Source organism: Pan troglodytes, chromosome 5 (assembly GCF_028858775.2).
Source record: "Pan troglodytes isolate AG18354 chromosome 5, NHGRI_mPanTro3-v2.0_pri, whole genome shotgun sequence".
In the NCBI taxonomy this organism is placed as follows: domain Eukaryota; kingdom Metazoa; phylum Chordata; class Mammalia; order Primates; family Hominidae; genus Pan; species Pan troglodytes.
This window is the reverse complement of record NC_072403.2, coordinates 30,940,251-30,960,501: the sequence shown is the minus strand read 5'-3', so window position 1 is coordinate 30,960,501 and position 20,251 is coordinate 30,940,251. Positions and strand designations below refer to the sequence as shown.

At 40.0% G+C, this 20,251-nt stretch overlaps 1 protein-coding gene and 1 pseudogene across 15 annotated transcripts in view; one reads left to right on the top strand and one right to left on the bottom strand.

Annotated features, from left to right (window-relative positions):
• The window catches only part of RIPOR2 (RHO family interacting cell polarization regulator 2), a 234,577-nt gene that overhangs the window by 48,663 nt on the left and 165,663 nt on the right, over nucleotides 1-20,251 (top strand). The window lies entirely within an intron of this gene.
• Nucleotides 16,585-17,298, bottom strand: LOC748123 (peptidyl-prolyl cis-trans isomerase A-like; annotated as a pseudogene).

Here is a 20,251-nt window from a genome sequence, read left to right as displayed (position 1 = left end):
ACAGGCACATGTGTGCATGCACACACACACCATTAACCTCTTTCATGAAAATCAAGTTATTGGGCTAAATGCCCCACTTAAAAGGCACAGAGTGGCAAGCTGGATAAAAAAGCAAGACCCAATGGTATGCTGTCTTTAAGAGAGCCATCTCACACATAATGACACTCATAGGCTTAAAATAAAAGGATGGAGGAAAATCTACCAAGCAAATGGAAAACGGAAAAAGAAGCATGGATTGCAACCCTAATTTCAGACAAAACATATTTCAAACCAAGAAAGGGGAGAAAAAGACAAAGAAGGGCATTACATAATGGTAAAGGCTTCAATTCAACAAGAAGGTCTAACTATCCTAAATATATCTGCACCCAACACAGGAGCACCCAGATTCATAAAGCAAGTTCTTAGAGACCTACAAAGAGAAAACCATTCAAAAGATCAATGAATCTCAGAGGTGGTTTTTTCGAAAAATTAATAAAGTAGGCCACTAGCTAGGCTAATAAAGAATAGAGAGAAGATCAGATAAACACAATTAGAAATGCTGAACAAAATGTTACTATTGACCTGACAGAAATACAAACAACAAAATATTACTATTGACCTGACAGAAATACAAACAACAAACAAATTTGTCTTCCATTCAAAGATATCCTTATTGCAGGTGTTTTACAATAAAGGCCATTCCCTGGTGGCACTTTGTTTGCTTGGCTCATAGGATATTTAAGTTTGAATTGCTGTCGTTGTTTTAAAATCATGAGGTTTTACATGTAAATCCAGATTTGTACCAGTACCATGCTGTTTCAGTTACTATAGCCTTGTAGTATATTTTGAAGTCTAGTAATGCGATGCCTCCAGCTTTATTCTTTTTGCTTAGGATTGCCTTGGCTATTAGGGCTCTTTTTAGTTCTGTATAAAGTTTAAAATAGTTGTTTCTAGTTTTGTGAAGAATGTTATTGGCAGTTTGATAGGAATAGCATTGAATATGTAAATTGCTTTGGGCAGTATGGCCATTTTAATGATATTGATTCTTCCTATTCTTAAGCATGAGATTTTTTCTATTTGTGTCTACTCTGATTTCTTTGATTAGTGTTTTGTAATTCTCATTGTAGAGATCTTTCACCTACCTGGTCAGCCGTTTTCCTAGGTATTTTATTCTTTTTGTGGCAATTGTGACTTGGATTGCCTTCTGATTTGGTTCTTGGTTTGGCTGTTGCTAGTGTATAGGAATACTAGTGATTTTTGGGCATTGATTTTGTATCCTGCAACTTTGCTGAAGTTGTTTATCAGGTGGAGGAGCATTTGCTCTTGGAACCATGCAAAGTGAGGAGTACCTGTAATGTCTTCTGCGTGATAAGACAAATTATGAAAATTTCATGAGAGCTAAGATTTAGAATGGACTATAAAGGTCACTCAAGCCAAGTGGACTCCAAAGGAAGGATCTCCTCCTATAGTACCTTGTTTTGTGACCATTTGCAGAGCTCTTGAGAAAAAACCATTATCAAATGCTTTCCTAACTCAGTGCACAGATTCTTAGCAAAAACCTGTTAATACAACACTCTGACCACCAGGTGGAGTGTCAGGCTCCCTGTCTTGCCCCCTAGGGCTTTGGTGTCAAGAGCCAAAGCTTTTAAAATATCATAGTGGATGCAAAATGAATTGAAACTCTGAGTCCACGTGGTGAACTCTCTCTGTGGAGCTCTCTTATCTCAGAAATCAGGTACAAGAAGTGGGATGTGGGGCTGCTTCCTGCCTGGATGGGGTTAGCTTCCCTCGGAAGGTCTGGAGTAAGCAGGTTAGACCAACTCACCTAACTCTTCCCTTGACCAGCTGCCTCTAGGATGCTATTCTTTTTTTTCCTTTGAGGGTTTCATTAAAACCCTTTAAGCTGAGGTTTGGATATGGGTCTGGGAGATACAGAGGCCACTTAGCCAGTTTTGGTGGCCACCTAATCTAAGCAGAGGACTTCTCAGGGCTCCAAGAGGCCCAGCACACTGGGGGCCCACAGTGAGGTTTGGTTGTGAATTCCATAAACCTAAATCCATAGGTGGGATTTCATGGATGGCGTTCAGCCACTGTGCATAGATGTCCCTTGGTTACCTAGCAGGGGGACATAATCATAGCAGTTAGCTGGTTGAGATTTCCAGAATTCTGGATCCTATCTGTCTTGTGGGAAATTACCTTGTTGCAATGTACCTCCTAGTATACCACCAGACAAGCTACCCAAGAAGTCACACAACAGAATGGCTCACAGACTAAATTAAAATTCTCAAATTATATAGGTTATTAAAACAATTTAAAATACATAGCAAGAAGAGATCTGGTAAGGTAATGTAAAATAGAGGGCAAGTAGGGTGAAAGAATAATATTATCTGAATCCTACGGTGTACAAAGTTTTTATGTCCTCTCTCTCAGCTGCATCAGCCTTCAACACTGAAGCTATGATTATAAAGACCAGACCTACCTGAGGTTTGAGCAAGGGCTCTACAAGCAGAAGGTTCCCAGGGCTAATGACGCATGCTTGTTAGAAAGACAAAGGAACAGGGCCATGTATGCCTGGCTGCAATTGTAGCTCATTGATTAGACTATTGAACAGCCATGGGTTTTATTTGTGCCTTGGACAGAGAACATGTGGGTCATGATAGGTACCACCAATGGCTGGCCAAATTAAAGTGTTATGAACATTGAGTGCGCATGCATATTTTATGTATCCTGAGCATTTGGATTTTATTGTGTATTTAGAGCTTCATATGTCTGATGTACATTTGGTGCCCAAGTGCCTCGTGTATATTTATGATCTCATAAAATACTAGGATTTTCCTGGCCCATCCATTCTTTTCTATCTATATTTAACATACACGTGCTCTACTAAGTACTTTACTTAACACCTCTTATGAGCTTATGACATATCCCATTTCTTTTTTTCCTTCTACAGCATAGCTGAATGTTCTCAAACAATGCAACAAATGCACACTATGAGTCACCCTTAGAGTATTCAGTCCTCTCATTCTAATACATCATACAGATAAGTTTAAACTATAAACCATCATTGTCATAGTAAACAATATTGAAACAGTGGCTTTTAAACTATTCACTCGTATCAACATAAGTCCAATCAGTCCACTTTTTTCAGAAGCCCCAGGGTACGACTCACGATTGTGGCTTCTTGAGACCATGAGGCCATATGAAGCTCTGAGCATCCAGGTATCACATCTTTGTCATCAGCTCTAATTGTCTGCAATGTTGGAGTTCCTCTTTTGGTATTGACTTCTTATTTGCTGATTTATCTTTTCTACATCATTAGAAGCATTATCAATGATGTTTTTGCAAATATCCACCTATTAAAGTTGATTTGGTCTTGTCCTTTGGCACGTCCAGAAACTAAGATCTTTATCTTTTCAGCACACTGAGACGTTATTGCCTAAAAGCACATGTTACAATATGACTACAAACATCATTTTGGATAAGCCAACTCTTTCATTTGAGAAAATGTCCAGGAACCGAAAGTGAGGATTTTATTTTTGATATAGTATGTTTTGTTGCATTTGGCCTGTTTTATTTATATTGACACAACAAAAGGTATTTATTTATTTATTTTTATTTTTATTTTTGAGACTCATGCTGTAGCCCAGGGTGAAGTGCAATGGCATGATCTCGGCTCACTGCAACCTCTGTCTCCCAGGTTCAAGCAATTCTTCCTGCCTCAGCCTCCCAAGTAGCTAGGATTACAGGCGCCCACCACCACGCCTGGCTAATTTTTGTATTTTTAGTAGAGATGGGGTTTCACCATCTTGGCCAGGCTGATCTTGAACTCCTGACCTCATGATCCACCTGCCTCGGCCTCCCAAAGTGCTGGGATCACCGCGCCCAGCCAGGGTATTAAATATTAAACCTATGCAAATAACTACACCCACACAAAAAGTAAAGAAACTTAGCAAATGCACTTTGCATAGTGTTTAACTGCTATTCTAAGGAGTAAAATCAATCAATATGTGATATCTTTTTCATTTTATAAATCTTATAATTTTAAGAAAAGTACAAGGCTGGGTATGGTGGCTCACACCTATAATCCCAGCACTTTGGGAGGCCGAGGTGGACGGATCACCAGGTCAGGAGTTCAAGACCACCCTGGACAACATGGTGAAACCCTATCTCTACTAAAAATACAAAAAAATAGCCAGGCATGGTGGTGCTTGCCTGTAATCCCAGCTACTCAGGAGGCTGAGGCAGGAAAATCACTCAAACCCAGGAGGCGGAGGTTGCAGTGAGCTGAGATCATGCCATTGCACTCCAGCCAGGGCGACAGAGCAAGATTCTGTCTCAAAAAAAAAAAAAGAAAAAGACAAGTACAATTAGTATAAGTAAAATATATACTTATAAGTATTACAAATATAATAATTTTCCTCAAATTTGTTTAAGATATTATATCCATGAAAATGAAGCAAACAATGATCCTAGAAATTAAATAACATGATTTTTGATATTAAAAACTCAGCAGATATATATCACCAATAGAATCTTTTTGAAAGAATGACAATAGCATAAACTTCAACAAAATAAATAATGAATCCAAGAAAGATGAAGATGTAGGGTTCAAGAATCAGTGTAGAGGAAAGAAACTAGTTGACTTGTCTAAATATGGTATATATTTAAAATTAATAACACAAATTAAAATCTGGATTAGATATTGGCAAACATTTTCTGTAAAAGGGCAGATAGTAAATATTTTCAGTGTTCGATCCATATAGTCTCTGTTCCAACCACTCAGTTCTGCTGCTGTAGTGTGAAAGCAGCCATAGATAATATGTAAATGAATGGGCAATAAAACTTTATTTACTAAAGGAAGAAGCAGGCTAACCAACCCCTGTTCTGGATGATTGTAACATAAACATGGCAAGGACAAGGCATGATGGAGAGATAGGAGGGAAGTTCTAAAAGCATGATAAACACACACACACACACACACACACAACCAGATGTTGGGAAAAAAGTCAAGCCAATATATGATGTATTTTCTACACAATCATTATTCTTTGAGTTTTCTTGACAGTTTATCAGATCTTTTATAAGATATTTATTTGAAATCCAGTGGGTCAGTTGAAACAAGATACCATTTGGAAGTGTGCTCAACTGAAAGATAAAGATAGATTAAGAAGCTATTCACAATAGCTGGGCGTGGTGGCTCATGCCTGTAATCCCAGCACTTTGGGAGGCCAAGGAGGGCGGATTACCTGGGGTCAGCAGTTTGAGACCAGCCTGGCCAACATGGCAAAATCCTGTCTGTACTAAAAATACAAAAATTAGCTGGGCACCTGTAATCCCAGCTACTTGGGAGGCTGAGGCAAGAGAATCACTTGAATCTGGGAGGCGGAGGTTGCAGTCGAGATTGTGCCACTGCACTCCAGCCTGGGCGACAGAGAGAGACTCTGTCTCAAAAAATAAAATTAAAAAAAAGAAGCTATTCACAATAGAACATTTACCATAGTGTGGTCAGTTATTTTAGTCCTGGGTTAATTAGTTCTTATTTTATTGATCTTGGGTTAAGCTCTACCTTCATGAAGTCTACTTCTGAACTGAAAGAGTCTTGAAAATCCCAATTCAGTCTTTGAGTAGAGTCTGACAGGAGTTAGGTATCATCTGTTACTGAGATTCTTTGATGCTTCTTCTAAAACAATTTTAGAGCCGCAGTTTGTAGCAAGGCCCCTTAGATAAGTATGAGGGAAAAACAGGAACCATCTGTTGATGACAAGACAGTATAGGCCTGGTTTATTTATTATTATCGGCATTATCAGTTTGGAGTTTAGAATCTTCTATTTAGAGATAATATTATGAACACTGAATACATTGACAAATCTCTGAGGTCTTCTGATTTATCCCATGTGGTATATGCCATATGTAAATGACTAAACGGCAAGGACATTTATACATAGGGACACAATCAGGTTTTTAGCAGTTTAGTGTCAGTCTTTGTTTTGTGAATATTGCACACCCCCGGTTTTACGTAGTGTGGACCTTCCACCTCACTTGTAACCCTGTTGTAAGCATCTTAATGGACTCCATCTTATTCTCTTTCATCTCCTTATGTGTTTCAAAATAATTTAATCAAATATGTGATTTGAGCCTTTTAATTTGGCCTGTGAGCCTCTCTGTTCCATGACCTCTGGGATAGCTTGTCTTGCAGCATATACTTGGAGGCTTCTGTTGCATCAAGGTAATTTTCCACATGGCACCACCCGTCAGTCATATGTCATTAAACCTCTTTCTATTCTAGACTTGATTTATAGAACCCCATGCAATGTGTATCATCACCTCTATCTGACTGCTGAGGAAACTGAGACTTGCTGGCATGTAAGTCACATAGCTGGTAAGGGGCAGGGCCAGGACTTGACTGTGGTCTTTGGACCATACTCTTTCCACCAAGCCACACTTGTCCGCCTGGCTGTGCCAGCCAGCCATGATTCTTGCTCAGTCAGCTGAGAGTTGGGCATTCAAGACTTCACTATCAGCCAGTTATATTCTAGAAAATTCTCCTTTATCCTGAGCTGAAATTTGCTTATTTGTAACTTTGACCTGTTGATTCTACTTCTATCCTCTAAAGCAAGCCTGCCCAGCCCGTAGCCTTCAGGCCAATACGGCCCAGGATGGTTTTGAAGGCGGCACAACACAAATTTGTAAACTTTTTAAAAACATTATGAGATTTTTTGCAATTTTTTTTTTTTAGCTCATCAGCTACCATTAGTGTTCGTGTATTTTATGTGTGGCCCAAGACAATTCTTCTTCCTGTGTGGCCCAGGGAAGCCAAAAGATTGGACACCCCTGCTCTAAAGGAACACAAAGAAGTCCTTCAAATATTTGAACAATTTAATCTTCTCAACTCCTCTCCAGACTACATATCTCCAGCAACATCAGCTATTCTTCACATGGTAGTTGTGTTTAGATTTTTCATTGTCTTTGGTTTGTGACATGATCTCCAGCGCCAAGCAGAGCGTTTCAGGTGAGGTCAGGAAAGGATAGAGCACACAGCAGGACAACTACATTTCCTGAACAGAATGCTTCTCCTGTTGTGAAACAGCAATATTTCAGTTTCTTTTTTTTTTCTGGCAACTACATTATTTGGTCGGTCTTTATTAGCGTCAAATAACCTGTTTTGCACTAGTTCCTAAATTATTGTTTCAAGAAACACTGGTCTACCAGATGTAATTGCCTTTTTAAAAAGTTTTCAGTGCTAAAACAACAATGTCTAATCCTAATTCAAAGTTCAACAAGTTTCTTTACTTATGAGTCCTCCAAAAGGTATCAAGACACAGTGGTTAAGAGCATGGACAGTGATTTAAATCCCAGTTCTGCCAACTGTGTGACCTTGGGCAAGTTACTTAGCCACTCTGTGCTTCTACTTCCCTGTAGGTAGACTGGAATTATAATAATAATACCTATCACAGAGGGTTGTTATAAAGATTAAATGAGTGCACATACATGAAAGCCTTAAAACAGGGCCCAGTATGTAGTAAACACTCAGGAAAATATCAACTAATATCACGCAACACACAGTATTAATCTTCTGAAAGAGAATTCTGTGGAAGAAGTTTGAACAGTGCTTCCCTAGGTCTTTATCACACTGAACCATTATCAAGACTTTTCCCATTCTCTGTTCATGCAGCTGATACCTGGAACCCAAATGCAGGATGTTGTCACTTGTACTATTATATTTCACCCTGTTTTCAGTACCTTATTCCAGCCTTTCTATACCCCTGGAATGCTGATTCTGTCATTCATTCTATTAACTACCACTCCAAATCATATAAAATAAACTGTAAATTTCCCTGAGTGACTTACTGCTATCAGTAAATCTAGTTTGCAGTTGGCTACATGCAAGTACCCTGTACATCAGCCCAAGTGTTTCTTCACCTAGGACCCATGGATAGTTATAGGATTTACATCAACCAGGGGTCTAGGGGGGTCCCAGAATTCCCTACTGCTCATTCTCAAGTTGCCGTAATGGGAAGTGTGAAGGGAGCGGGGGATACAAATTCATCCTGTCAATGTCCCTGTCATCACCTCATGAAGAACATGTCAGGGCAAGCCAGCTTGGATGTCCTGGGTAACTGACTGCCTTCCATTCTCAGGTTTATAATCCACTTGGGTTAGGGTTTCCAGAAACAATGTGCTCCTGCTGAGACATTCAGGGCCAGTCAGCAACTTGTTGTTGTCAAGAGATTTTGATCACTTGCAGCCTTCTCTTTTATTTTACTGGTTAAAAAAAAAAAATCACTTGGTCTATGGAGCCCCTGGTCCCACCTCTTGCCTTTCAGAATCCAGTTTACCTCAACTGTTGTCCCTGGTTATTTTCTGGCAGTGTTAGAAGAGAATAAGCTTTTGAACTCCAAGCAGTAACTGGCCCCTTTTCTCCCACCAAAATTGCCTTTCTAACCTAGTTGATAATGGTTTAAGTAGTGCTGTTTCCTCATGGTTGTTGATCAGTTCTTTGTTACCAACTGGAAAAAATTAAGATCTCTCCAGTTTGGAATTGTTTACAGTAAAAAAGTCTATTGCCAGTCACAAAAGTTGCGCATAGGGCACATTTCCTGAGGAGGGGACCCAAGTCCAGTGCTCTTTTATTGCATTTGGAGTTGCATCCATTAAGTTGATTTGGCAGGTGGCAGAGGGGCTCGCAGGGCTTCTCAGGGCCCCAGTGCCAGCCTCAGCAGCAATGATGGGATACACAGAACACCAAGAGGAACCTCAACCAGGCTGCCTTGTTGGGTTCCAGGGTACCAGGGTACCAGGGAAAAGGGGAGGACCATAAGGCCCTCTTTTCCTCTATCACTACAACATGTCCTGTCAGTTCTTGGGCTGATGATATTTCCTAAATCATGGGTGAATTCATGTAAATAATAATGATAATTGAAGCTTACATTTTATTGAGCATTTATTGTGGGGCCAGATACAATGCCAAGTGCTTTATTTATTTTTTAGGGTTTTTTTTTGAGAGATGGGGGTCTCACTATGTTGTCCAGGCTGGTCTCCAACTCCTGGGCTCAAACCTCCCAAGTAGCTAGGACTACTGGCGTGCACCACAGGGCCCAGCTCCAAGTGCTTTAAATGCATTATCTCATTTAGTCCTCACAGCTCTTTAAGACAGTAATTATTATTCCAGTTTTACAGATTAGAAAATTGTGAGTAATTTGTCTAATGTATCCGGTAGGATTAGCCCTAGATATGTGTGTTAGAAGGTTCTTTGTAATTCTCCCCACCCTGGAGAATGTACTTTGTGAGATCCACCCCCTGCCCACAAAACACTGCTCCTAACTCCACCGCCTATCCCAAAACCTGTAAGAACTAATGATAATCCACCACCCTTTGCTGACTCTCTTTTCGGGCTCAGGCCGCCTGCACCCAAGTGAAATAAACAGCCTTGTTGCTCACACAAAGCCTGTTTGGTGGTCTCTTCACACGGACGCGTGAGACAACAAACAAAATGTAGAAGTTTATTTCTTTTTCTCTCTCATGTATAAAAAGACTAGAAGTAAATAGTGCAGGGCTGACCTGGTGCTCCAAGGTGTCAAGGTCTATGGCTCTTTCCATGTTGTCACCCACTATTGTCCACATGTAGCTTCTTCCTTATGGTCCATGAGGACCACTCAGTTTGGAGCTAGCATGTCCTTATTCTAGCAGCAGAAAAGAAACCAAAAAATGGGGTGCTCCACCTTTTAGGGATGCTTCTCTGAAGTCCCACATAATATTTCTCTTTCTATACCATTGGATAGAACTTAACCATGGCCACACCTAGCTGCAGAGGCTCAGAAAAGGCTGGTCTCTATTCCAGGCAGCCAGGTGCTCAGCTGCTCCACAAATACTCAAGCCTTTTTTTTTTTTTGAGACACAGTCTCGTTCTGTTGCCCAGGCTGGAGTGTAGTGGCACGGTCTCGACTCACTGCAACCTCCGCCTCCCGGGTTCAAGCAATTCTCCTGTCTCAGCCTCCTGGGTAGCTGGGACTACAGGCACCTGCCACCATGCCCTGCTAATTTTTGTATTTTTAGTAAAGACAGAGTTTCACCTTGTTGGTCAGGCTGGTCTTGAACTCCTGACCTCAGGTGATCCACCCGCCTAGGCCTCCCAAAGTGCTGAGATTACAGGCGTGAGCCACTGTGCCTGGCCTCAGGGCTTTAATATTAAGGGATAAGTGGAGAATGGGTACTGGGGGACAACTAGCTGTCTTTGCCATAATTAGAACCCAGATCAGATTCCAAAGCTTGTATGATACTTGCCTTATGTATACATATATATTACAATTAGTCATTTTGTTTAAAAAGATGAAGTTCTGGAAATACAGCCTCAGTAGTGAGGCCATATATACATATATATGTATACGTGTATATATATATGTGTGTGCCTGTGTGTGTGTGTATATATGTATGTGTGTGTGTGTGTGTACGTGTCCAACCTAAAGGAAAAAACCTGAGGCAAAATTAACATAAGTAGAGAGTTTATTTGGGCCAAGTTTGCAGACTGCAACAACCCAGGAGCATAGATTCTAGTCCCCTGAGTAGATCCTCCAATTAGCAGCAGTTACAAGCAGGTTTTTAAAGGAAAAAAGAAGAGGTAGTTCCTAAATTGTTTACCAATAATTCACATTAAAATAACCTAAGCTACTGATTGGCTGTACATTGTTCTTGGTATCACAAATTTCAGAAACATGAAGACAATGAGTGAGGCAGGGAAGAAAAGAAATAACAAAATGTCTTTAAACAATTGCTCCCCAGGCAAAGGGGTTCCCAGTGTAACTGAAATCCCATACTCCTGTCTCTCTGGGCCTGGTAAATTTTGCATACCTTACATAATGCAGCCTGCTCTGAACTATTTTTCTTTTCTTAATATTAGATCGTTTTTAGTGGAGGTATTTCACGTTTATTAGGACCTTATTATGACTATCTGACAAACGAATATATTGTACCCATTTTATATGTAGAGAAGCATAGGCACATCAGCCAACTACTTTTATTTGATTCTTAGGAAGCCACAAAGTAAGCAAGTCATTGGGCTCAAATGTAAGGAAAAAAATGTTCTTGGCTTAATAAATATTTGGTGCCTGAATAAGTGATAAGCTCACTTGTCCTCAGAAATATGTAATTAGCAAAATGCAACATCAGCAGAGAATGAATCTTACTAGGGCAATAGTTACAAGGCAAGCTGAGTCACCTAGAAACTAAAAGAAATCTGCACTAAATTAATTTCATTCACATTCAGTCACACAAACTATTGAATAATTCATTTTGTTTGAATAGACAGCAGAACCAAAAGAATGTGGATCCTGGAAGTAGAACAACCAAACAAAACTATTATTCCTTTATTTTGCTTTATACAAAGCCAATGATTGTTAACAGCCTTTGGAAAATGGAATTTTGAGAAATGCTTTTGGTTTTCATTTTCTATACTTTATAGACAAAATATATGGATTTTTACCACAAACATGTTTTCTTTTATTACTTAAAAAAGAGAGCTCTTAGAAGTTAGAGATTCTTAAAACATTATTAATCTTTAAAAGGTTGCTACTGAGACAAGTACCTTGGATTAGGGTCATTTTTCATCAGTCCATTCCTCATAAGGCAAAAAGTTGAGGGGAGGCCCAGCTCAGGGTCTGCGAAAGGTCTGCCAAACTCTGCTTTTGCAGTGCCAAGGGACAAGGTGAGCCCCCTTCCTCTCTATGCTATGTTAGGCGTAAATAAACATAATTAGCATTTATTGAATTTTTTGTCAGAAACCCTTCTAAATGTCTTTCAAGTAGCACCTCATTGAATCCCTTCAGCAAGGCTGTGAGGTAGCTGTTACTATAGTCTCTATTTCATTGATGACAACACTGTGGAACAGAGAGGTTATGTGACTTGCTCAGGCTTCCACAATTAGCAAGTGGCAGAGGTAGGAATTCGACGCTAGATGATATAGCTCCAGAGTCTATAGTGTTACCCACTAAGGCGAAACATACCAGAGTGCGGGTGACTCAAGGCTTAATCAGTTGAAGGGCTGGCCAGGAGACCCTAGGCCCACTGAGTACAGATTTATACTCCCAGTTCCGGAACCAGAGCAAGCTCAGGAAAGGCCTAGCTGGCTAGCATAACCAGGTGCAGGGCAGTGGGGGCTGCGGGGGTCAGGAGGTGGGCAGCAGATGCCAAAGGCAAGGAAATGTTCCCTAGAGGTGGAGAGAGAAAGCCTTTCCCTCCATTAGGCTTCAGTCTTTGTCATTCAAACTTATCTCTTTCCTCCCCTACATTCAGAATTCCTCCTGCTTTACAGAAGAAAAAGTGCGCAGGGTAAGCAAGAATTAATGCTGACTGTTTTCATTTTAGTATCCACTATGGCTCTATGGGGAAGGGAACCTGGGAAAATATTTGTTTGGGTTGATAAGTGCTTTCTACTTACCCACGAGGCAACTCTAGGCCCACAGGACATAGAAAGCAGCCATTGAAAGCCTTATCCAAAGATAAAATTCTTTATAACCCTGTTGGTTTTCATCCAAACTCTACACCCTTTTGTTCAAATGAAGGAGAGCAAAAGCAGTGGCAACATAGAAAAGAATTTCAACTATTTGAGACCCACCCTTGTTTTTGCATCTCCTACAGAGGTGGAGAAAGTTATCCCACAGAGAAGTAAAGCAGAGGAATATGAGATAGAAGACTGGGACAATGAATGAATGTGTTCATTCAGAGAGCCAGAGAAAGCATGTGTGCCCCAATCTCCATTCCTCTGTTTCTGTCCAGCTTCACTCACCTTCTCTGCTCCCATCCTGGATAAGCTCACTTACCTTCCCAGAGCCCAGCTGTATCAGGCCAGAGGAAGCCTCTGATGATTTGGCGGCAGGGAGATGGGAGTGGATCAAAGCACCAATGCCCAAAAGCCCCCTGTGACTCCACAACACACTTGCCTTTATACCCACTTGCACCTGGGGATGTGGCAGGTGCTTCTGTGCACCTGGAGAGTTACAGAGCTCTGTGTACACATGACTCCTCATTCACACTTTACCATATAGGTGTGAGGGGCCAACTGCCTTCCTAATTCACAAACCATAGTTGCACCTACGGCTCTGACAAGAGCAAGGAGAGAGAGGGAAACCACAGGCTTACTCATGAACTTATCTTCACATCAGGGAATACACAGTACTATTCTAAAAATCCATTTATATAAAAATGCATGTATCTGTAAAAGAGTATGTTAGATCACATTTTAGATGACCAGGTGTCTTGATTTCACTCCCTCTTGGTGATATGGGAAAATATAGATGTCCAAGGAAGCTTTCCCACTATAACAGGCGCAACTCATATCACTTCAGTAGATAAATCGGGAAGCACATTATTGCTTTGTAATTTCTGAATCTGGACAAAGCTGAAAGGAGAGTAATTTAAAGTCATTCATGGTGTTTATTGAGATTCTTAGCAGCTTCTCAATGGCTCTAGAACAACAGTGCTGAGTTTATGGAATGGCAGAGAAAACTTGGATTGCATTAAATATTCAAGGCTGAGGAGCCTATCTGAGATGAGATTCTTTAATGCATCCTAGCAGAGGGCTTTAACCTGGGCTTCTGTAAGTATGGGCTGTCCCTTTTCCACTTGCTTCCTTTCCTACGGTGTTATATTTAGTGGTCAAAAACATGGTCACTAGCCAACCTACAGCAGTATAATTTATTAAGTTCCTACTATATGCTTGATGCTTTACTTACATAACTTCATTTAATGTATATAAAGGATGTATCTCTATTTGTATCTTGCAGAGCTAAGAGACTGGTTACTTACAAAGGCAGTAAGTAGTTAAATGGAGATTTGAACCCGGATTTGTCAGTTTTAAAACTTGTGCTTTTAATTGTCATGCTATACCACCAACTTGCTTCCAATAACTCAAACTAGCCTTGAATTTTCCAAATTGAAACTCATCATATGGAAGACAGATGGACCATTTATTTGGCTCTGGGTCCCAACATGGTGTGGAGGAAGTTGTGAGAGCTGGCCTTTCCTTCCCCAGCAAAGCAGAACTGGAGGCTTCCCATTAACATGCATTAATAATTCTTGCCCAGAATTCTGCAAAAGTCTTTTTTAACACCAGATAGTTGGTTACAGTAAAAAGAATGAGATTCAATTCATATTAATTCTATCAGGACCTTTTCAAAATGGGAAGCTCTTTGTGTCAGGTTTGCAGAAGACACATTTCTGATGTGGACTGGGATGACTTGGAAGAGGGTGTGGTCTCTCCCACAGGACAGTTAATGTGCAGTGTTGTGTCTTTTAAAAACAGAAAAGGAATGTCATGTCAGGGCTAAGAAAACAGCAAAAAAAAAAAAAAAAAAAAAAAGAATTTCCCTATCATTTCAAGCAACTATTGCATGTTCCTTCTTTGGTTTCCGGTTTTCCCAGGAATAGACCAGTGGGAGTGGAGCAGAGAGGGGATCTTTGCAAAGTGGGAGTGGAGCAGAGAGGGGATCTTTGCAACCTATAGATAGGATGCACGACAGCCGAGAGAGGAAGTTAAGCCCATTGTTTCTCATTATCTCATAAGGACTGATAGAAAATGTTGAGAGGCCAATTATAAAAGGAAGTTGGGGATGAGAAGGAAGTAGTTCATGAAATAGAGAAAATAATGTTAAACCTTTCTCCAAAAATATGTGAGTCTCAGTAGTGTGCACCCCAGGCCTAAGCTAATATATGCAGTAGGTGAGGTTTATATCACTAGCATTCTGTCACGATTTCCATTCTGGGACCTTTTCACATCTTGGCCTGAGGTGTTCACTTGGCTTTGAAGTTCTCCCACCAGATGAAGTAGGAATGAATGTTTACTGAGAATTTACATGTTTCATCTATTTAAATCTTATAACAGCCCTATGACAGTGGAACAAAAATTATTCCCATTTTATGAATGAGGACACTAAAGGATAGATTGATTAAATATCCTGCCGAAGGCCTCACAACTAAGTAGAATTTAGGATTCAAACCTAGGCAGTCTTATCGCAGAGCAATATTCCCAACCTCCATTCACCATGAAGCATTAGTGACCAAAAAAAGGATCAAACTTAACCCTAAATAATAACCCTCTGAAGATGGAATTTCAGAGATTGTACCATCTGGTATGAGAAGATACATGGAGGTTAGGGAGAGAAGGGGACATCTTTTCTTGGCCATTTGGTTGAGCCAACTGGCTTTTACATGCAAAGACCTTTGGTATAAATAAGACCCTGATCCTAAAGTGGTTACTTAAAGTGATATATATTTATATACTCATGTGAGGAGTATGGCGGCACAGAGAGGAGTGAATAAACATGCTTGTTTCAGTGAATTCTATAATTTTAAAACTTGAAAGCACTCTCACATTGGAAACGGGGACATTCAGGCTCAGTGAAGTGAAGGGATATGCCTAAAACCGTGCCACTGGCGACCTTCAGCTTAACAAAAATATTTCTGCAACTCCAATAAGCTGGCCTGAAAAACAAAGCCCGTAGAATGAAAAAGACTCACTCACACTAGATTCATATTTGAGCAATACAGTAGTTTTTAAAGCAGTTCTCACTTTAAAAGGTTTTCTTACTTATTCTTACTTATTCTAATAAGAGATCGAAATCCCACTCTGGCAGTTGCAGGAAAGCTTCAATTCACACAGCTTAACAGACTGAATGCTGCTTTTCCTTCCTGGGCTCATTTCAATATAAACACCTGGCCCTGACTGCCCTTGTGTTATCCCTATATCCATGGAGTTTTGACTGACATTCAGGCTGGCCACCCAAAATCCTTTGCTGATATCACAGCTTTAGATGAATACACGGTGGTAGGGAGGGAAGCTTCCTCTGCCCTTCAATAAACATTACAACTTTTTTGGAAATTCTGATGACTATAATTCTCAAAACTTTTACATCCTGAATAATTAGGATTTCAAGAGCCAGATGTTTACAGAAACCAACAAAACATCAGGGCAGCCTTTCAAAAGGACCATAGCTACCCTCCCATCACTGATGCGCCAGTGACGGGACCTGGCTCTTTTCCTTCCATCGAGATTATTAGCAAAACTAGAAAATGTTTATTACATGATTCTCCTGAGTTTTCTTATATTTGAACAATAAAATATGGAACTACTATGCTTTATTTCAATATTGGAGATAAATATTTGGTCTCCGTTTCCTGTTATGTATCTGATAGAATAGGCTCTTAGATGAAGTTGAAAGTGGCTTGTGTTCTAAATTTCTCTGTTTTAAATTAAACATGTACCTTTATTATGATTTAAAAGGCATACCAAAAAAAGGGGAGGGGGGACACATAGTCCTGTCGACCTTTTAGGACATTCAGAGAAGTTTCAAGCAAAAAAAAAAAAAAATTGAAAACATTGGTAATCCTACCACGATTTTTGGTATTTTTTTCTATATGTATGGCTTATTTGCCACAAAATTGGTGTCATTCTATATATATGCAGTGAGTTTTTTCTCGTTTCTTTTTGTTGTTGTTGTTATTTAGTTTTTATTTCATAATCATAAACTTAACTCTGCAATCCAGCTAAGCATGGGAGGGAACAAGGAAAACATGGAACCCAAAGGGAACTGCAGCGAGAGCACAAAGATACTGGGATGCTGCGAGCAAATGGGGTGGAGGAGTGCTCTCCTGAGCTACAGAAGGAATGATCTGGTGGTTAAGATAAAACACAAGTCAAACTTATTCGAGTTGTCCACAGTCAGCAATGGTGATCTTCTTGCTGGTCTTGCCATTCCTGGACCCAAAGCGCTCCATGGCCTCCACAATATTCATGCCTTCTTTCACTTTGCCAAAGACCACATGCTTGCCATCCAACCACTCAGTCTTGGCTGTGCAGATGAAAAACTGGGAACCATTTGTGTTGGGTCGCGCATTTGCCATGGACAAGATGCCAGGACCTGTATGCTTTAGGATGAAGTTCTCATCTTCAAATTTCTCCCAGTGGTGACTTGCCACCAGTGCCATTATGGCGTGTGAAGTCACCACCCTGACACATAAACCCTGGAATAATTCTGTGAAAGCAGGAACCCTTATAACCAAATCCTTTCTCTCCAGTGCTCAGAGCACGAAAATTTTCTGCTGTCTTTGGGACCTTGTCTGCAAACAGCTCCAATCTGTTAACATAGCTTTATGGATTAGATGAGCAGTCACTTCTTGGTTTCCAGGCCCCTTACCTCAAAGGAGACGCGGCCCAAGGGCTCACCGTCGACGGCAATGTCGAAGAACGTGGTGGGGTTGACCATGGCTAATAGTACACGGTTTTCCTCGGCGGCGGCGTCTGCAAAGCCTTTTCTCATTTCTTAATATCATATTTTCTAGAATAATTTAGTCATTTTTAAAAACACAATTTAAGTGGTTGCACAATATTTCAAGGCATATATACGTTCTAATATATGTAACTATTTCCTTATTGTCATACATTTGGCTGTCGGCAATTTTTTGTCATTATAAATAATGCCATAGTGAGTATGTTTGCACATATTCTTTTTCCTTGTTATTTTCTAGATATAAAATTATTCCACCAGGCCGGGCGCGGTGGCTCACGCCTGTAATCCCAGCACTTTGGGAGGCCGAGGCGGGCGGATCACGAGGTCAGGAGATCGAGACCATCCTGGCTAACACGGTGAAACCCCGTCTCTACTAAAAATACAAAAAATTAGCCGGGCGTGGTAGCGGGCGCCTGTAGTCCCAGCTACTCGGGAGGCTGAGGCAGGAGAATGGCGTGAACCCGGGAGGCGGAGCTTGCAGTGAGCCGAGATCGCGCCACTGCACTCCAGCCTGGGCGACAGAGCGAGACTCCGTCTCAAAAAAAAAAAAAAAAAAAAAAAATTATTCCACCAAAAGGATGAATTTTAAAAATTATCTTAACATGTTACTAATATGACATCCAAAAAGGCTGAACCAGTTAACCTTTCCGCTAGCATTTCGTTAGCTGTTAATAAATTTGACACTTTTCTCTTTTCAAAAATTTTTAACTCTGGCAAAATACACATAAAATTTAGCATGTTGATCATCGTTAAGTGTATATAGTTCAATAGTGCTAAAGTATATTCACGTTGTTATACAACCAACCAATCTCTAGAAGTTTGTTTTTTCCCAGCTTTACTGAGGTATGATTGATAAATAAAAATTATATATATTTATATATTTAGGGTGTACAAAGTGATGTTTCAATATACGGACACATTGTGAAATGATTAGTACAATCAAGTTAATTTACATATCTATCACGTCACATAGTTACTTTTTTTTGTATGCTGAGAACAATTGAGATTTACTCTTATCAAATTTCAAGTATACTATGCATTATTATTACCATTATTTTATAGATGGAGTCTCACTATATTGCCCAGGCTGGGCTTAAACTCCTGGGTTGAAGCAATCCTCCTGCCTCAGACTCCCGAGTAGCTGGGACTACAGGTGTGCACCACTGGGCCTGGCTAACAATACATTATTATTAACTGTAGTCACAATGCTGAACATTAAGTCTGATAACTGAATATTTGTACCCTTTAATCAATATCTCCCCTTTTCACCATCCCATGCTTTTCTGAATTTTCTGTTCATCTGTACTTCTCTTGCATATTGTGTCCTTTGCCTAGTTTTTTACTGTGCTGTACATCTTTTTCTTATTTCTTTATATTTGTTTATTTGATTTGGAAGAGTTCCTTATTAAAGTATATTTCCCATTCTCTGTTATACATGCTGTAAATATCTCTAAATTCTTTGTGTTTAAACTTCTACAATTAAAAGTTAGTAGTTTGGTGAAATTTACAAATGAAGATAAGTAGAGATTCATTATTTATTTTAGCTGTATTGAGATTGAATTCACATACCGTACAGTTCACCAATTTAAAGTGTATAATTCAATGGTTTTTAGTATAGTCACAGAGTTGTACTACTATCACCAAGATCAATTTTAGAATATTTTTATTACCCAGAAAAGAAACCCCATACCCATTAGCAGTCACTTCCCACTTCTCCTTTCACCCCAGCTCCTGGCAACCACCAGTCTACTTTCTGTCTCTGAAGATTAGCTTATTCTTTACATTTTATTTCAATAAACTCATACAATATGTAGTTTTTTGTGACTGGCTTCTTTCACTTAGCATAATATTTTAATGGTTCATCTATGCTGTAGCGTGTATCAATACCTCTTACTTTTTGTTGCCAAGTAATCTTGCACTGTATGACTATACCACACTTTATCTATTCAACAGTTGATGAACAGTTGTTTCCATTTTTGGCTATGATGAATAATGCTGCCACAAACATTTGCATACATGTTTTTGTGTGGACAAATATCTTCATTTCTCTTGGGTATATAACTGGGAATGGAATTGCTGAGTGCTATGGTACCTTTTGAGGAACTGCGAAGCTCCTTTCCAAAGCTACTGCACCATTTTACATTCCCACCAGCAATGTGTAGGGGCTCCAGTTTCTCCACATCTTCCTCAACGCTTGTGATTATCAGTGTGTTGTAGCCATCCTGCTGGGTGTGAAATACTCTCTTGTGGTCTTGATTTCCATTTTCCCTGATGACTAATGATGTTGAACATATTTTATAATTTCAATTGGGTTTTTTTGTTTTTTGTTTGTTTGTTTGTTTTTTGTTTTTGAGACAGGATGCTGCTCTGTCACCCAGGGCTGGAGTGCAGAGGCACGATCACGGCTCACTGCAGCCTGGAACTCCTGGGCTCAAGTGATCCTCAGTAACTAGGACCACAGGTGCTCACCACCACATCCAGCTAATCTTATTTTTTTCCTTGCAGAGAGGAGGTCTCACTATGTTACCCAGGCTGGTCTCTAACTCCTGGGCTCAAACAGTCCTCCCACCTCTGCCTCCCAAAGTGCTGGGATTACAGGCATGAGCCACCACCCAACACAACTTATTAGACTCAACGAGCACATGTGCAGGATTGTTACATGAGTATATTGTGTAATGCTGAGTTTTGGGGTACAGTTGACCCAGGTCACCCAGGTAGTGAACATAGTACCCAGTAGTTAATTTTTCAACCCTTATCCCTCTCCTTCTCTCCCTCCTCTAGTCATCCCAAGTGTCTATCATTCCCATCTTTATGTCCATGTGTCCCCAAGATTTAGCTTCCACTTATAAGTAAGAATATGTGGTATTTGGTTTTCTGTTCCTACATTAATTCACTTAGGATAATGACCTCCAGCTGCATCCATGTTGCTGCTAAGGACATGATTTAATTCTTTTTTTGTGGCTGCATTGTATTCCATGGTGTATATATACCATATT